This window comes from Sitodiplosis mosellana, unplaced genomic scaffold, assembly GCF_009176505.1.
Source record: "Sitodiplosis mosellana isolate CC-2019 unplaced genomic scaffold, AAFC_SMos_1.0 Smas_scaffold_2, whole genome shotgun sequence".
NCBI classification, from domain to species: Eukaryota; Metazoa; Arthropoda; class Insecta; order Diptera; family Cecidomyiidae; genus Sitodiplosis; species Sitodiplosis mosellana.
In genome coordinates, this window is record NW_022595245.1 from 8,123,743 (window position 1) to 8,142,706 (window position 18,964).

At 38.3% G+C, this 18,964-nt stretch overlaps 2 protein-coding genes across 4 annotated transcripts in view; both read right to left on the reverse strand.

The window, feature by feature from the left end:
- LOC129564894 (protein disks lost) overlaps positions 1–18,964 on the reverse strand; it is a 211,863-nt gene that overhangs the window by 162,891 nt on the left and 30,008 nt on the right. The gene's annotated exons all lie outside the window — the stretch shown is intronic.
- Positions 1–18,964, reverse strand: part of LOC129564895 (brain tumor protein) — a 95,867-nt gene that overhangs the window by 46,977 nt on the left and 29,926 nt on the right. For 2 of the 3 annotated variants that reach the window (XR_008687553.1, XM_055439146.1), the window contains exon 2: positions 14,431–14,518. The gene's annotated coding sequence lies outside the window, so the exon portion shown is untranslated. Of the gene's footprint in view, positions 1–12,708; positions 12,952–14,430; positions 14,519–18,964 lie in introns of those variants that run through there. The other variant, XR_008687554.1, reaches the window with a different exon arrangement.

Sequence of the window (18,964 nt, forward strand, 5' to 3'; positions counted from 1 at the left end):
AGAGAGAGAGAGAGAGAGAGAGAGAGAGAGAGAGAGAGAGAGAGAGAAAGACATAAAAAAGGTAGTCTAGTGTTGAAAGCGGTGCATGCATAATGCATTTTAATATTTTTCGCGTCGCGATCGTCGATTTTTATTGCATCCATTTGCTTTCTGTTCGTTTTTTTCATGTCTGCAATCGTCGCAACCTTCTCAACGTATAGATGTAGTTTGATACAATTTCGCACAGAGATGGGCAAAACAAAACAGCACACATGCCCAAATCAAACAAGAACAAAAAAAACGTTGTTTTGTTTGTGAAAACGTGACAAAAATACCTCACACGTGACGAAACCATTCGAAAACTTGAAAATGTTTCGAATGGTTTCATCATGATCACATGAACGGCAAAACCAATATATGTATGATGCCGGGGGATGTCAATACAGGTGTGTAAGCACGTTCAGAGTCCAACTCTGAGTTCGCGTAGAGAATTGAAAAGAAAAAATAAATGAGCAGCAAAAAAGTGCAAGAGTCGGCAGCGTTGACAATAAAATATGCAATGCGAGAAGAAAAGCAGCATCAGCAGCTGCCACGGATTGGAAAAGTCTCCCCATTGAAAAGCGAAACAAAATGTCTATTATTTATAGTCGAAATGGATTTGATTTGTGCACAAAACATTTCCATATGTGAGTGCGAGTGGGTGTGTATGTGTTTTGAAGCTTGAAATCCGTTCGGCGCGCGGATTGAACGGCGATAAAAAGCGAATTATACGTTTTCTCTACCGTTGAATGTCTAGATATTGATGCGCGCTCGGTTTTCGGTCTACGTACCGACGAGCATAACGTGTTCATCGAAGCTTCTGGTTCAGCTTCAGTTGCGATTTGTTTTTTCTTCCTTCGTTTTCTGAAAATGTATATTCTGTGTATCGAGGCTGCTGCTGCTGTTTTACTCGTTGTCACTATTCTTCCGCTTCTGTGTCCTGACATCGCGTTTAAAGCGACGAGCGAACGAACGAACGAATGTTCAGCTCATTCGCCTTCGTCGGTGTGTACGTGATGCAGTTGCTCCACTTGTATAAACAGCTTAGCAACGAATATTCGTAGCCTCCTAGTTGTTAGAATAACGTCAAAGTGTGTTTTCCTTTATGCTTCGCTTGATATGCATATTTAATAAAGTTTTTTCACATATACAAAAGTGCCTGTCGATGTACACGCTGCCTGATGATTGCATGGGGAGTCATTGAAGGACACACAAATATGGATGAGAGAGCGAGAGAGCGCGCTCAGAACGCGAAAGACTGAACGCGACCGCGGGAGAGGCAGAGACACGGGAAAAATGAAAGAAAGAATGAAGAGCTCGAGAAAATTTCGTTTGAAACGAACACACAACTCGAATGCTAGTTATTTCCACCTCGAACCAGTGTGCGCATTTATATATTAATTTAAAGTTTAACGCTGGCTAAAAAGCATTGAAACTTAACAACTTGATTCCGCCAAGGGTGGATTTTCTCTACAGGAACCGTCACTTTTCACCGATTCACGCCAAACAATAGAACGTGTGGCATGACACAGAGGAAGAACAAAATGAATGAATGGAGAGAGAGGAAAAAAAAACGAAACCAACAACAACAACAGCGGAATTGTATGGTAGAGTTGGACGGGAACAAAAGCGAAAATTAAATAAAATCAAATGCACACGGATTTCAGAACTTTTTAACAAGCAATCGAATGGCATTGAACAGAATTGTGACGAGTCGGTTGGAATTCGATTTGCACGGTTGCAATTGATTATATCCACATTTTTCATTGAATCAACCGTTTTTGAAAATTGAATTTCAAAAGAGCAAGCGAGAGAGACGACGACGACGACAACGAGATGGAGGCGAGAGCTTTTATTTTCACGTCGTTTTCCAGTCAGATTTGTTTAATTATTATTATCTGACATGGAGCAAATGTTCGAAAAATGCGAACCAACATGTATTTCTCTATTCGTGTTCGTTTACGGTATGTCGTACGATTTTATCAGTTCAAAGTAATTGAATTGTTCGTCGAACATGCAACGGAAAGCTTCGAATGTATATATCACATCATGATAAATGTATTTGCGTAATCCCATCAACGACACACAAATGCATGGCTTTCAATGGATTTTTTTATTTCACAATTCACATCGAATTTACAGGAGGAATAGAGGGAAGAAAAAGTAAGAAAATAATCATTCACTGACCGTGATTCAAAACAAATACGGAGGAAAACGAATGTAAACAACCAACGCAACTTGCATAGCATCAGAACAGACAGGGAGAGCGAGAGAGGGAGAGAGGGAGAGAAAGAAAAAACAAATAACATGCCAATGAAAATTCATGGAAAATTCCACATAAACAATTCAAGCCTCAACCTCTGCCAATCAAAATATCCAAGCCATCATTGTATGTGTATGCGTTTCGGTAAGCACTGTCCGTCAATTCTTCCGCTAAAACCGAATTATACATTGTTTACACAAAACTCGATTTCGTCCCGACTGATATATTCTCCAATGTCTTGTTCATCTTACAATTTCCATTGGCATTACTGCCATCGCTTTGCTCCATGTTAATTCATCGCTGTGTGGCAACGTCGCACAGATGTCGATGGCTTTCAGTTTGCTAGTGTCTGTATCGGTGTACAGGTTGGTTTCGTAACGATTCCGTTCCGTACATACAAAGGACAATTGATGATCACATCGTAAACCATTTTACCTATACGTGCATTAATAAATTTCACCGGAACGGAATGTTGTATTCAATCGATGTGTACGATATCATTAGGGAAGGCGATGAGCACGAGATAGCTTTTGTGCTCGAGCTGAAAGCCATCAATATGATATGTACACGGTTGTATGCTGCGGTTGACGGTGGTTTCTCTCATCTCTCGCTTTCGCTCGATTCTCTTCTCTCTTTTTTTCTGCTCCCGTTAGCTGTTGTTATTCTTGGGACCTTGCATTTTCAAGTGGATACGTTTAAATATTTTGCGCGTCCTCGTGTATATATGGAAAATTCATTATTCATGGCCGAGAATCCTTCGAAACGAGCGAAATAGAGAGAAATGTGCATTAAATTGAGACACAACGTTTCTTCAAAACACTTTGGTTTCCATTTTTATAGCCGAGTGTGATATGACGATACTTCTGGCTATGGTAACGATATGCTTCAACCAAAAACAAACATAAAAAATTTGTTCGTATTTCAAATTATGGCCGAGTCGGAACACACGTTTCAGATAGGCAACCAAGCTTAAAAAATCATTCATAATATGATGACATACAAATATGAGCACGATTTCAAAATGTGTACACACGGTCTCTCTCTCTCTCTTTCCCTTTCTCTGTCGTTTGCTCTTGCTCCTTTTCTATCTGTCTGTATTTTTTCCGTATCAATTGCCCTTCTACCTCGGAGTCGGAAGCAACGTCTGTTCGTAGAATGGAAATTTCGCTCGGTTGAATGCGAAAAGAATAAAATAAAGAGCGAAGAACTAGCTTTTATTTCGCCATCAAGCAAAAAGGTGAAACAGATAACGAAAAATGGTTGTAATATGCACGAGGGCGAACACACCATATGGAAACAAGCGGAATTCAAGGGACCAAGAATGGCTGCGAGGTGAAAATCCAACAAGTCTACATTATTTATTAATGACTCTGGCGACGGACAGTAATAAACGAATCAGCACACTCACATTTACAAGCGAACACGTTCCTAAATAAACACTTGTATTTCTGGATGGATGTATAGTTGCGGCCCTAAATCGTAAACGCTTTCAATCACGTTAGACTGCGTGTATATCGTCATGGCATTCTCTCTCTCTCTCTCTCTCTCTCGTCTAATACGCTCCATTTCAGGCGATGACTAATGATTCTGTTATTTCCTTTTTCGTGTTAAAATTAAATGCCAATTTAACGTTCCATACAAATTAAACATATCGATTGTGTTTTGTAATATTTTGCATTTTTTTTTTTTGTTTTCGTTCAAGATTTATTTTTGATATATTGAATCGGACTATGGCTATAAAATTTCAGAAATGAACGGTTCAAAAGAATTTCCGGCAGGCGAATGAGAGAACAAAAAATGAACCCAAAGCACACACACATACACCGAGAGTTTCGTTTATCAAGTTTGACCGAAATGGCTAGAATTTTTGTTGTATTTCTTTTTTGTGCGCCGCAGATTATTTTATCTTATGGCCTTGCCGCGTATTTGTGGGTGTTTCTGTGAATTTTAAAAGTCTGACTTTGAGAACACCAAATAAATGTCGAATTCAGATATTCAAAATAAAATGACCTGAAGTCAAATAAAAGTTTGCATTCGTTTTTTGTTGTTGTTGTTGAATGTTGGTTGGAAGTGATAGAGTGAGAGCGTAAAAAATCACAACTCAGGCGAAATGTGTACAAAATGATATTCGAGACGGAAAAAAGGGGGAGCAAATGCGCCAGGAGACACATTGAATAAGCCGAAAGGAATAAAGGAATTCAATGTAATTGTACATGAGATCTGTTGGGATATAGGATAAACCGAAGCAAGGAAAAACAAATCGAGATATGCGAAACAGCAGTGCACTTTTTTTGTCGTGCTATAGAAAAGGGGAGAAGCAAGCAGATTATGGCGTAGATTGAAAAAAGAAGAATACAAATAATTTCGTTAGTAGAATGTCGGCAAACACATCAACACAACGAAAGAGAGTGGCGAGAACCAGGACGAATAAGGCTACTTGTCTATCGTACAAAACAACACAATACAAACGGTATCCAAGGCAAAGCGGCCAATTCTCGAAACACGAAAAATGCTAACGTGTTGTGAAATTCAACGACGCACATGTAGCCAACGGAATCGTACGCATTCAAACTCACACACACACATACACCGGTGAAAAGGATACACACAAAGTTCACGCAATTATCCTACGGAAAATAAAATTTAAATGAATGAAACAACAGAGAGGGCTAGAATAGAAACGAGGGAAAAGACGCATAAAACGAAATCGCATGGAAATAGGATGGAAGCGCTAACGACACCACTTTCATAGTTAAGTGTTACTTCTGTTGTGGAGGTAATCGGTATGCGAATGGAACGGTGAGGATGGGAGGTGAGAAGGTGAACCAACCGTTTGTTCGTTGAACGTTCGGCCAACCACCCAAAATGTTTGAAACAAAGTATTTAAGTGAATATTCGAGTCCAATAATACATTGTATAGTTTATATGACAACCACATGGATATAGAAGACATAAATGAATACGTAATGATGTGTACACCGATCACTATCACTTGTGATTAGAACAATCGATAAATGAACTTTTGAACTTTATGGGTGTTTGGTGGAAAAACGCACTTAGTCACCTTTGCTTCTAATGGAAATTAGTTTTTTTCTTCCTTCCCCCAAGAAAGAATTTGACGCAGGAGAGGAAATGTGGACACACACACATATACACGAACCAAAAAAATAAACTGAAATAACACAAGAGAGCAGATGAAACATTAAAAACACCAACCACGTTTTAGTTTGGCTTTCGGTCGTGTTCGTGCAATGAAAAATTAGTGATAATTGTAGAGGTTGGATTCGTGCTTGAAAATTGGAATTGAATGATGACGAGAATGAAGCTTTTCACTCTCTTTTTCCCTCTCACGAATAGAGAGAGAGAGATTTGTGATGATGCATATTTTCACACAGTATGATGGTTAATATACATCATGTTTATTGCTTTTAATTTCATTCATTCAAATAGCCGGAAAATCCAGTTGAATCGAAAAATCTACTAAAGGATAGACGAAGAGCTAGAGCATCTATACATTGTAAACAAAATGTAGTGTTTGCTTGGAATAGTCCCCGGGCCGTGTTATAAAGCGGCTAATAAATAAAATTCAAGCAGGCGCATACATAGTCGTAACGTACGGGAAATGGAGATGAAAAGAGACAGGGTGGAAATTCATTCACGTTTGTCATTTTGCCATTTTGTGCTTTCGGCAAAGTCGTGCTCTCTCTCTCTCTTTCCCCTCGTTCGCTCCGAATCATGCATTTTTACTTCGTAATTAAATTTCTAATGAATATAAATTTTCGTAATTATGCATAAATATCGTTTTCTTCAAAAAAAAGATTGTGCCGTTCGCACAATATAAGCGCGAGACATATTTTCAACGTTCGCTAAGGCCAAATTGGATGTATTTACGTGTTGCTATTCAATATGAAAGCACATAGTTAATTGCATCGCTACGGGACCATTAAAAGTCAAACGGAATGCGTAATATCGCCAAAACGTCACGTAGTCAAATAGAAAAGCTATAACAAGTGGAGGTCTGTTCTTGTGTGTATGTGTGTTTCACGACGACTACGATGATGATACATTGCAAGACATTTGGGTATAGACGCGACACGCGTTTTTCAACTGGGAAACAGCAGCAGCAGAAGACGACGACAACGACGACGACGAATGAAAAAAAAAACGAGGAACGTAAAGTTCGTTTTTCATGTCGTTCATTGCTCAAATTGGGTATTGTGATATTACAATGTCATGTCTGATGACAAATACAACGTCGACAACGTCGATATATACATATATATTTTTTTCGCTCTCTGTCTCTCTCCCCAAGCACAGTCAACGGCGAATTTGTCGAAGGCATACGAGCCAAACCAAAGAATGTCAAAAATGATATCAACTCCTTGCTCGCATCGAATCCGACTGGAAAATAAATTTCAACGCAACGATTCGAACGTTGCGAGTCGACGAATGCTCTCCATCTCCATCATCGCAATGGATCACTTGATGGCATTGTGCCAAAACACGAACGCAACACAAAATGTGTGGAAATGTTCTCGCTCGCACGAGAGAGAGGGAGGGAGAGAGAGCGCGAGTGAATGGAGCAAATTGGATTGGATGTGCCTTCCATTGGAAATTGGGATAGAGTTTGCGCAATTGGGGCATTGATGACATGACGAGGAAACGGCCAAAATCTCTCGAAACAAGCGAGCCGGTTTTTGTACTTGTTGATAATGCAGACACACAGGGATCACGAATCGCACGAATTCATCATCACGCATACATTGGCAATACACACAAGGGCGAACGAGGCAAGCGAGCGTGCAAGCAAACATGCCGTACATGTGTTGGGATGTGATGTCAACAAGCTAGTCAGTCCAGCATACATCCAGAGACATGAACATGAGCATAACGTGTGTTTTGTATGTATGATTCATATATTTACATCCGTTTTCAATGGAGGCTATATTGCGGCAGAGTTCAAAGAACGTATAACAAGCCGTCGGTTGTTTGTGAGTGAGTGAGCGAATGAAAATCATCCAACATTTGCTATTGCTGATACATCGCTCGGTGGAAAAAAACTAGCCAACATTTACGAATTGATTCTCGTGTTCGTCGTCGAGCTGTTTAAGCCATTTATTTTGCGATGAACAGACATACGATACACACACACACTCGGTTTGGTATCCTTATATTCATATGCGGCTGCTTGACTGATTTTCCCAGCCGAAGAACATTATACTTGAGCTACGCAACAGTAGACAGCACTAAGTTGAAGTGGGCAAACACTTTACACACACCGAAAACCATTGACAGAAATAAACAATAACGAGCCAAAAGGAAAAAAAATAGCAGCACGAGACGAGATGTTGTGTGAAAATCGTAATATAACAAATGCCAAAGCAGTAAATAAAAGCCCAAGCAATAACAACAGCCAAAATGGACCGAGGAGCCATTTGAAAAGGGAGAGGAAAAAAACGATAAGCTACCACCGTTTGGGTGATGAAACTGCAACAAAGTTTTGCGAAATTCGAGGCAGCGCGTGTAGCAATAAACTCTGACACTCGGTATATAATATTCATTTCTCGTACATATTCTGAAATGTGTGCGCGTGTGTGTTTCGAAGTGAATGAAAGCGAACACGGTGAAGTTCTGGGTATCCACATATAACATTTGTATCGAAAATAAAGACGGCGCGCGCTTTTCCAAAACATCCATGCCATGTGTGACGGCATGCACAATCATCACAACGGAATAAAATTTCGCTCTTCATTCGACGTTCGTCTTCTTTTTTCTTCTCTTCCTTCGTCGCTTCTTGAAAATTAAGATCAACACACAAATTTTACTTTGTGGTAAATCTGCGTAATATGCGAGCGCGACAACGGTAAACAAGCACATCGTGACGAGTATGTGTGTAAACATGGTGGTATGCTCTTCAACGGATTCATCGCCAGCAGACAGATTTTGTGGGTATTTTGCAAACGAAATATACATTGTATTTTATATGCAATTTTTGTAATAAAGACACAACTTCAACAGAAAAGTCTTTTTCGCTCCTTTTTTTTCGCTCTCTTCATCTTTCTTGAAACCCCGTGTGAGTTTTATGCTGCGGAGTTTTAAACATGAAATTTGATTTTATAGACACGATTCTTTCGTTTTATTGATGGAAAAACTTTTTCCTTCTTTTTTTCTTTGTTTTTCTCTTTCACACCCTTTTTTCTCTCTCTCTCACTCTTTTGCTTTCAGTTCGGGCTCAATCTTTTCTGATAAGTTCGCACCGGATTGGGAGTTGTGTTCGCCGTTATTGCATGATGTTATCTCTTCCGCACATCATGACATTATCGATTTCATAAGAACTAATCAGAAAGCATCAGCTCAGCGGCAGGTGTATGTAAGAAAGTATTTTGCGTCGTCATATATTACAAGGTTCACTATAACAGCATTTTCTTGCGATAGCAACGTATCTCCGTATATCCGAATGTGGGGGAAAACGACGCCCAAAATAATGGAATGTAATGATTTTGAGTATGAATACAAATCGATACATACGCGTGAAACTCACACCGTAGGCCATTCTAGGCGGGAAAAAAAAAGTTTTCGCATGAGAATTTTGTTTATCAAACGAAAGAAAAAATATTCATGCAAATTGGTAAATTGCAATGAATCTGAATTTTCAATGCAATCCTTAGTTGAAATTTTAAAATTCATGATGCAACGCATATTTCATGAGACTGGCATTTTTCTCTCTTGCCTCCGAATGGAAAAAAGAACGAGATTTTTCGAAGGCAAGTGTGGCAGCTTGGTATTTGTTTGATGTAGAAACATTGCAAAAAAAACATGTACATTCGCTATGTTTTAATAACTTTTTTTTTTGCCAAATAAAAAAATATGGAGTCATATTTCAACAAATTTTTATGTACATGTTTGCAGTCAATTATGCAGATTGTATTTGTGTTTTTCGCGGGCTCTTCGCACCTCGTTCGAGTAACATCAATAAATATGAGAGTGTGCACCAATATTTAATCGGAGCATTAACGGAGAGAGAAAATTGATGCGCATATATGATCAATGAAAAAACGGTGATTCACATCGCGTCACTTAACGACCTATGGCAGAGAGAGAGAGAGAAGGGGAGCAAGTGGGCAAAATTCTGCGGCCCAACATTCTTGTTTACCGTTCAATAATAAGTGCGGAGCCATTTACAAGGATTTCTGTATTTGTCGATTTAAGAGCACAAATATTGTCTTTGAGCACCATATAAACACGAATTATGTGAGTCACGGATGGCCCATGATAAACACATGTAAACAGCACACATTCAAAGGAGATGAATCGATTAATAATCACGACGTGCGGAAATTCGCTAGATATTTCTCATCCCCCAATAGAATTTTTACATGAGTCTGTGTGATCTGTGCAATGATACCTTAACGAGATGATTTCATCATGAGGTTCGATGACACATCTTTTCAAACGCATTTGACTTTGTTACTTTTCACCCACCAAAACACACACACATAGCAACTCTCGACGCGATTTGTTTTGGATAAGAATCTGAGTGAGAGAAAAAAAATATCTTTTAATGATGTGCGAAGCAAAAAAAAAAATCAAATTACCGATAACACGTACTCACATAACTAGCGCAAATGCCATGTCGATTTGAGTTTTCATAAAGAGAGCGAATTGAGCGGTGTCAGCAACATGTGCGACGTTTTTTTTTTCTTCTGTTTTTCTTTTTCATTCCATGTTGCAAAAGTAAAGCGCAGAAGAAGAAGAAATCCAATCTTTGGATAGCGAGGCTGATGCGATTTTTTTTATCGTTCACTTTAAATAGCAAAAATATCTTTATTATTATTATTTTTTGGATGTCGTTAAACACGTAATCTTCAATCACATACACAACAACCCCATGCTCATTGCCCACCGTTCACATCCAATCCTAATCTTTATCTGTTTAATATTTTTGCGATGAACGCATACAGAAACACATCGACAATGCCACTGTGTATTGCTGTCGTCAACCTCCGATAAACAGCATCAAGCAAGGCCGTCGCAACATCATCAGAAAAATATATATCATTTAGATTGTTTCCCATCCGTTTAAAAAACGATTTCGTAATCAGTATTGCTATTGGCATTTTCGTCGTCAGAATCGAAATTGCACCGGCAATATTCGTAAAAATGGGCAAAATTAACAGGGGAAATATGGGCGGCAGTGGCACAGAGCTTACCCGACCCGAGAACGATTGAAACAGATGAAAAAGACAAAAATCCAATTTCCTTGATTATTTTTTCTCTCTTTTCGCTTTTTTTGTCTCTCCTACACTCACATTTTTGCCCAAAAGTAATGATGTGTTTTCGTTTTTCTTCTCTAGTTTTCTGGCTGTTTGTTTTTATTCCAAATGGATAGAAGAACGAATCTCCGTTTTATTTGAATGCAAACGTTTATTTGGTCTGATATAAATTTTTCTGGCTGAGAGCAATCGATTAACAAACTTCATCGACTCAAAACCGCAAATTGTTCAAATGACCAAATTAATGAGATTTTTCGTGTCGCATAGAACTTTTTCCTTCACAACATGCACACAATCTGGGCTGGGTTTGTTTTTTTCTCTCTTTCTTCTGCTCTTTCTCCCTTTGAATAATAACTGTCAATCGATTTATTTTAGGTTAATGGAAATGTTTTTCGATGGTTTTTTCATTCTTTTTCAATGAAATGCTCCATTCGTCGTTAATTCTAAATGGAAAAACTTCTCTCTTGTCTGGAATTATGTGTATGCGTTTGACGGTGGTTTGTTTTCGACGTCGATGGTCGTTATTTTTGTTGTTTCAAATATATATATTTTTTTGTTATTTCCCTTCAACGGGAAAAAAATGTTTATTTCAATTTTGTTTTTTTATTCGTAGCTTTGTGAATTGAATTTTTTTTCCAATTCTCTTTTGCCCATGTGCTTGTTACAAACTGCTACTTATGATTGGTTTGGTGTGCGCGATTGTTTCATAACTATTGCCGTAAGACATGAAAGAGTTGCGCATATTGCGAACGCTAATAAACCACGTAGCAGACAAATTTTTACAAAACTTTCTTTACATTTGTTTTTAGCCTCGGTGGACCGAAAACGGTTTTATTACTGCTCGAGTTGCGATTGGAACGGTGTTTGTTTGTGTGTTTTCGTTACCGTGTTTTTTTCTATTCGATTGAATTTTTTTGCAGTATGCGTGGTGGTGTATGGTAAACGTGTGCGAAATGAAGGTCACTTGTAAGCAAGAACGATGAAGCGTGACGCAAAATCTTCAGCTAAATCTGTTTCAACAGGAGCTTTTTTTTCTCTACATGCTATTTAAATTTATATGGAAAAGTTGCTGTGATGAAAATTATGTCAAAAGTTCACTATGCATCTGAATTGCTTCAAACTGCTCGTACGGTTTTGGTTCCACATTCTCGGGCTGTGTTCGTTGTAAGTAACGCAATAATGCGATTGCCGAGAAATCCATTAATCTCGTACAGTTCAGATTTCTGGAAACTTAATCATAACATTGAGCATATTGAAACCGCTTCATTCGTTTCGGAGAGCGCTATCGAACGAGTGAGCAAAGAGCAGTTGAGAGCGGGGTGGGGTGTATGAGACGGAAGCCAATAAGACTCAATGAGAAAGAAAACATTCATAATAATATGTAACCCACTACCAGTATCTGGGATACATCGAATTTTTCGATATTGTACGGGCCAAGTGGAGTATTAAGTGGCATGTGTTTGTGATAATGTTTGACTTTGATTATGTGCTGGGTTTTCCTTTCCATCGTCTCAGTATATATGCAATGGCAGGGTCTCAGATTGATGAGAAATTCGCTGTGTCGAAAATGGATCAGAACGTGACGAATGTGTGTTGGTGTGTGTGTTGTTGCATAAGACTCACTCTTTTTTCCCTTTCTTTCTTTCATGTTCATTTTTCCGTCTCTTTCTTCGTTTTCGTTTTTGGCAAATTTGCTGGAATTGAACCACATAAGCAATAAGTTTTGTGAGTGTGCGGTGTAGGACGAGCTCGCTCGCACGCTCGCTTGACATGTTGCTGTCGGATGAAGTGAATTTATGTTCACATTAGTACCAAAAGTATCGACGTAATGTTATTTGCCAGCGCCAACTTTTACACGATATAGACGGATGCATTTTGTGCACGGCACATTATTCAGCGCCTGAATGAGTATCTGTATGTGTGGGAACTCTTGATGAATGCACTCGACTCGGCGCGGTGTGTGTGTGTGTGTTTGCTGTCGACAACGGCAACAACTTCATTTCAACATAAGCACCACTCACAATTCACTCAACTCACTTGCTATTTACTCGTACGGTATGAACATTTTCGGAGAAAATTCAATTTATAAAATATAATTCAACTCGAAAAGCGATTACCACCGAATTATTGAAATTGAGCAATGTTTCACTTAACTGTGTAATGTGTATGTTGCCGCTATCGCTTTGCTGATTCAACCAAAATCATGCATCATATTTAATGTTGACGTTCGTTTTGTTTATTTGATCATACACACACATACTCTCTTCGCTTGTCTGGCTGAATTCCCTCGAGTGTTTCCCTCTCCACTGCGCCCGCTCTCTTGTCGCCAACAGCAAAATTTAATTACTTCATTTGCTCCAAACGCAGCGGCTACGTCGTCAAGATTGCACATACATGCTGATGAAGAAGAAGAGGAAGAAGAAAACTCGACTAGATTTTTTATACACATTCGCTGCTGATATCAGCATATATTCGATGCCACAATTCATGCGAATTTATACCAATAAAGTGGATGAGATTTGTTTATTGCAAATTTTAATAAAGCAAATTGTAAGCATTTACATTCCATTCCACTTCTTTTTTCCCATCTTCAGTAAACAATTTCAGTTGTTCTTTCGGGCTGTGTTGTTGTTGTTGTTGTTCTAGATGTGATTTTGCGCTAACAAACGATTCCAAAACAATTAATGCTGAAATTACACATTTTGTGTGCAGGCAACAACAATATAATCTTATGAACGAGCATTGCTTGAGTTGGTTGTTTCGGTTAAACCGAAATCGCATCAAAATTGAATTTAATGCTTTTCTCGAGAAAATTTCATAAACAAGGAAGCAATTGAAAGACGGCAAATAAACGGCAGCTCAATAACATTCTACACATTCAATCGATTGAGAATAGAAGTATAAATCTTTTTGATGTTAAACACATAGCGTACTCTATGAATTTTTTCCTAGAAGGGAAACGAACGAAACCTTTTGAACGAACGAATGGAATGGGGTAATGTTGGAATCAAATAGCGTCCATAACAAATAAAAAAAAAGGTTTGCTGTACGGCGTCCGCCTTTCCAATCGTTTACATCGACGAACAGAAAAAAATTGTTTATGGATTGTTAATGAATGATGTAGACATTTTTAGCGTTTGATTCTGAATAAATAATAAATTAATCGAATGATTAGCTTCGACAACGTGCATTTTTCTGTACGTATGACCAATCAAATTCTGAAATACATTTATGACAGGAAATGCTCGTCTGTAACGCATATACCACACTCAATATTGGAATCTGATGTAATTTCGACGTTTTTTTTTTAAATATCGCATTGCTTTTGTTCTTCTCGGTCATAAACTGTAGAATGGCTTTTGTGAACAGCGTTATATTTAATTGTCACATACAATTGTATGCTAAATTCATTTTGAAGTGCATTCGTGTTTCATGGCACATGCTTTCAGTACACATAACCAAATGGATTGATGCAAAAAGTCGATAACAAACACAAAACAACAGCCAAAAATCGTTGATGACAACGACGCTGACAACAGATTTTATTGCATTTCAAACAAACGATAAAAGTTATTCATTCTTTTGCACCATTTATGGTTCAAATAAAAGTCATTAAATTACGAGTACTTTTTTGGGGTAAAAGTGATTTGAGCCCCAAAACCATTTCAAGTTAAAGCGGTCGTAAATTTCAACACCCATTTGACATACACATACACACATTCATAATTTACGTAAATTGCGCTTGAATTAGCGGTGTTAAGTGTTTTGCGAGGAAAGAAGGAAAGCCAGCAAACTGCATGTATTATGACATTATGACTTAACTAATTCAAAAATCAGCAGAAAAAAAGATGAAAGAATGAAAAAATTGTTACAAACCGTTTTCTAATAAACAATGCGCGGCCCGATCGCTTTCCGTCGTCACTGCTGCTGCTGCTTTGCCGTTCCGTCGCTAATATGTATGTACCTAATGATAAAAGAGAACAACAACAAAAACAATGCTCAATTATTATTATTTGATAATAAATTTAGCATAGCGTCATACAGACTGCAGCAAGACTGTCGACTTCTACACATTGTTATAATGAATGCGAAAGTGGCTGCTGCGTGTTTAAATGTGTTTGCTTGTTTATTTGCCCGCGCGTGTGTTTGTGCTCGAGTAAGGCGAGAGCGTATTCACATGTGAATGCAAAATGAGAGGTAATAACAATAATAGCAACAGTCAGTTGTAACGCGATAGTGAATAATAATATATACAAAATGACGATACACGCTTACTAGCGCAACAAAAGAAGCAACAAAAACCGACTCGACTCAAAGCGATAACAGTAAATTGTAGCACTATGTAAGAGCGGCGGGTAATAGTTGGTTGAATGTGCAAATTATGGATTGTTTAATAACGCTCTGTTTTTGCTCTGCCATGCCATTCTTTCTCTGTCTTTCGGAGTGTGTTGGCTGTGCCGTCACCGTCGCCGCCGCCGCCGCCACATTTTGAGACGCTTTGTTTGCAAAAACGTTCCATGTAAGGCATACCATACTATACACCGCGTTGATACAGTTTCAACATGCGTGTACGTTATGAATGAAAATTCATACACTCTCGACGATATGCGGTATGAATGAATGAAAGAAGAGAAAAAGCATGCACAACAACGGAACCGTACGGCATTTCACAGCGACAATGAAGCCTTCAACACACACACACACACACACACACAATCACAAAGCGACACAAAAAAGGTAAAACCATTTTCTGCTGCACATTTTGTCGATGTTTCGTAATGAATGCGGATGAAAGACTCGAAAATGACAACGAGCAAAATAGGCGAAATGCACATCGTGCGCCGCAAAATAAACGTACACTCTGGTGCTCTCATTGCTGTATTGTTGTGTCTATGATATGCTTAGGTTGAGGTTGTTGTGTGTTACTCTTTTTGGCCATCAGTTTTGCTACGTTTTTTTTTTCTCTTTCTTTCGTTTGTTCGTTTGTTTTTGCGTTCAATTTCGATATTATGTAAATGAAATTTCTATTATAAATTGCAGACTCTTTACACTGTTGTCGTCCCATCGTCTGGCCATGGCCACTTTAGGGACAATATCATGTAACTCTGTTTTGATTTTCAGAAGAAAATCAACAGTTTGCTTCAGTCTTCATTGTCTCAATTACCCCATTTAACTTGGAATAAATTCGATTAGATGGAAAAATTTTCGGTTTTAATTTCAAGTCTGTGAACCGTAAACTTCAATTTAAAATTTTCGTCTTTGACAAATTCCATTAGATTGTTTGGAAAAAGGCGAACACAGCCAGGGTTTCCGATAACGAGAAACAACAACATCAACAACAACAACGAAAATGGGCAACTTCAGAGACGACGGTACTCAATAAATCAAGTGAAACAATTTATCGAAGCAAAAATTGATAAATTTATTAGTAGGAAAACCGAAATTTGTTCGGAACGTCGAGTGGTTTGCACTCATTCGCTCAATCACTCACTCACTAACTCGTATTTAAAATTGACGTTGTAATCGCAACTTGTGATCTTTGGATGGTGATGCGAACGATACGAGTCTAGAGAGTAATTTTGTAAGTTGTTTATTATTCTATCGCCTTGCGGAAGGGAAATGAAATGAGTGGGATGACGGGGTCTACATCGAATGCCGAAGCAATTTAACTTTTTGTGCCAAACGACGGTATCGCATCGTCACAAAAACAAAAACCGATTGAAATGAAAAATCTACCCAGTGAAAAGTATTAGCAACACACCGGAGAGTGTGAGAACGAGAGTAAGAGTGTGTCCAATCGAAAACGGAAGCACAAGGCAAAGGCCGTGTGATTTCCTTCTTTCAGTTCTACGGTTAGCTGCCACAGTCCCAATTGTGTGAGTGTATATATGTGTGTGTGTGTGTCCTGGATGTGTGCGCATGATGATGGTGCGAACTTTAGCTTTCAACTGAAATCTATTCCAAAACGATATGAATCCTCGTTGTCGTGTATTCATTATTATCAGTCGGGAACATTCGATCTATTGAGTAGGTGGATGTGGGAGTGTTTATGTATCAAAATCATGCCTAGGCAATTTGAGAAAATCCACATCCTTTCGCTTTATCAATAATTCATGTTGACTGAATCGTATTTGACATTTGCTTGTTAGATCTATCCAATGCGCAAAAACTTGCATCCGATAGCCTTCATATACGACTTTTCTCGGTGTTCTGTTATTTTGGTGCTTTTTTTCTCTCGTCTTTGCTCTTCATTTTTTTTCTAGGACCAACTGACAATGTGACGTAATTCGATGGAGTGCCGGAGAAGAATAAGAGCCACTACCAAAGAAACACATTTTACGTTCACTTTCTATTTTAATCATTTTGATTTTGGGATGGTTTTGCATCGCATACATAAGCATACAATATACGCAAGATCTATTGTCATATCAATGGTACACAATGGCAACTCGCATGAAAGACATCACATTACACCACATACACAAATCACTGCTAGTCGAATGGTAAATGAAAATAAATACTTTCCGAGTGGAGCGATGAGAGAGTGGGTGAGAGAGTGATTGAAAGCGGGAATGGGAGACAGAGAGAGTGAGAATGGGAGATTCAGAAAACGCAACATATCGTGTAAGCATTCAAAGAGGCTGAAGTGAAAATGGTGGTTAAAGTCAAATACGATGAATAAATAAGCCCAAAATTGATAATAAATATATCCTAGTATATATGTATCGGAAACGAAAATCGAATGAATGATGACATCAACAAAGGACTCTGACCTACTGGCATTCAAAGATGCGTGCGGTGATAGTGTGCACGCTAGAAAGATCGAAAAAAAAGGAGATTCCCTAAAAATAATACACGATGATCTCTTTATATTCATATGGAAAATTTTCATATAGAAATACATTTTCCAAAGGATTACGTTTTACCGTATTCGCCACGTATTCATATGCCGTCGTACCCTTGTTTTAACGGAGCACACCAAATAACACGACGAACTGAAACTGAAATTGAATAGAAATGGAAACCAAACAACGATATTTAAAATCGCTTCCAATCAGAATGGCATTAGGAAATACTTTGATCAATCAATAAAAGCGTACAATAATAAAAAAAAAAGAAGAATAACGAATGACAAGAAAAAACACGCTCGTCGACGACGTCGTAGATGACGAAGAGGAGAGAAAGAAGAAAAGAGGACGATAACAAAGGAACCAATAATAATAAGGAATAGACGCACGCATCCACTCACCCGCACATTCAAAGTGATAACAATAGCAGCAAGAAGAGGAATACCGATAATGATGTTATGAACACACACACACAAGCATCATTCGAATGTCTTTCTTTAGATAAAACGAATTCGATGAGAATGCTGCAATCGAAAATACGATAGATTCAAATTATCCTCGGCATACCTTCGTCTGCTTCTTTTTTTCCTTCACTTCAGCTTTTCTTTGTTTTAACCACTTCTTCAATTTGAAATGCGAATCTCGAAAATTGGATCGTGTTGGTGGAGTGTTTTAGTGAGTTTTCACTTTCGAGAATATGGAATTGATTGTGATTACTTCAGCTATTTTTCCTGAAGTTGTTGTATCGTTATCAGGTGGCTACAGTTTTTCTGTGTGCGTGCGTTCGTCGAGGATTTTCCATAAATTATTGAATAAAATTCGGATGAAAATGCCGGTAGCATGGAAAAGTCGTTAAGTAAACGCAAACCAATTGTATGGATTGGATATATTTGGTGGGATTTTGCATTGGCTTATCAGCGATGGAATGGAGAAAATTACAATTTATGGGCGCAAATGTCAAAAAGTGTATACTGTGTGATATCCATCAATTTTAGATGAAAATTTTCATCCAAATTGATTTTCCATTATTTCAACACTTTACGGAACATGGAAATTGTTTCAAAACAATGGTACAACAAAAGATCGCTTAATAAACGAAGAAAAACGACATGCAGCCCTCTAGGCGAGGAACACTCAAAACAGTCATCGTACATATGTGTCGCTGAGCATAAAAATGGGAATACAGATCTGTTACAGCAACAACCGAACATAAAATATTGTTCCCTAAAAACGTTACATGAATTTCTATCCAACGCGAGTGTAACATGAGCTAATACTGTTTCTAATGCAACTCATGTTACACTCGCGTTAGATGGAAATTCATGTAACGTTTTTAGGGAACAATATTTTAGGTTCGGTTGTTGCTGTAACAGATCTGTATTCCCATTTTTATGCTCAGCGACACATATATTGAGCGGGCACTATCGACGCGTTCATTTGTGTGACTGCGATTGTGTAAACGACAATATTCGTGTTCAATATGTGTACGATGACAGATTTGAGCATTCCATGCGTAGAGGCGTCTTGGCGTCTTACGTCAAACCTTTCCCATGTATTTGTAT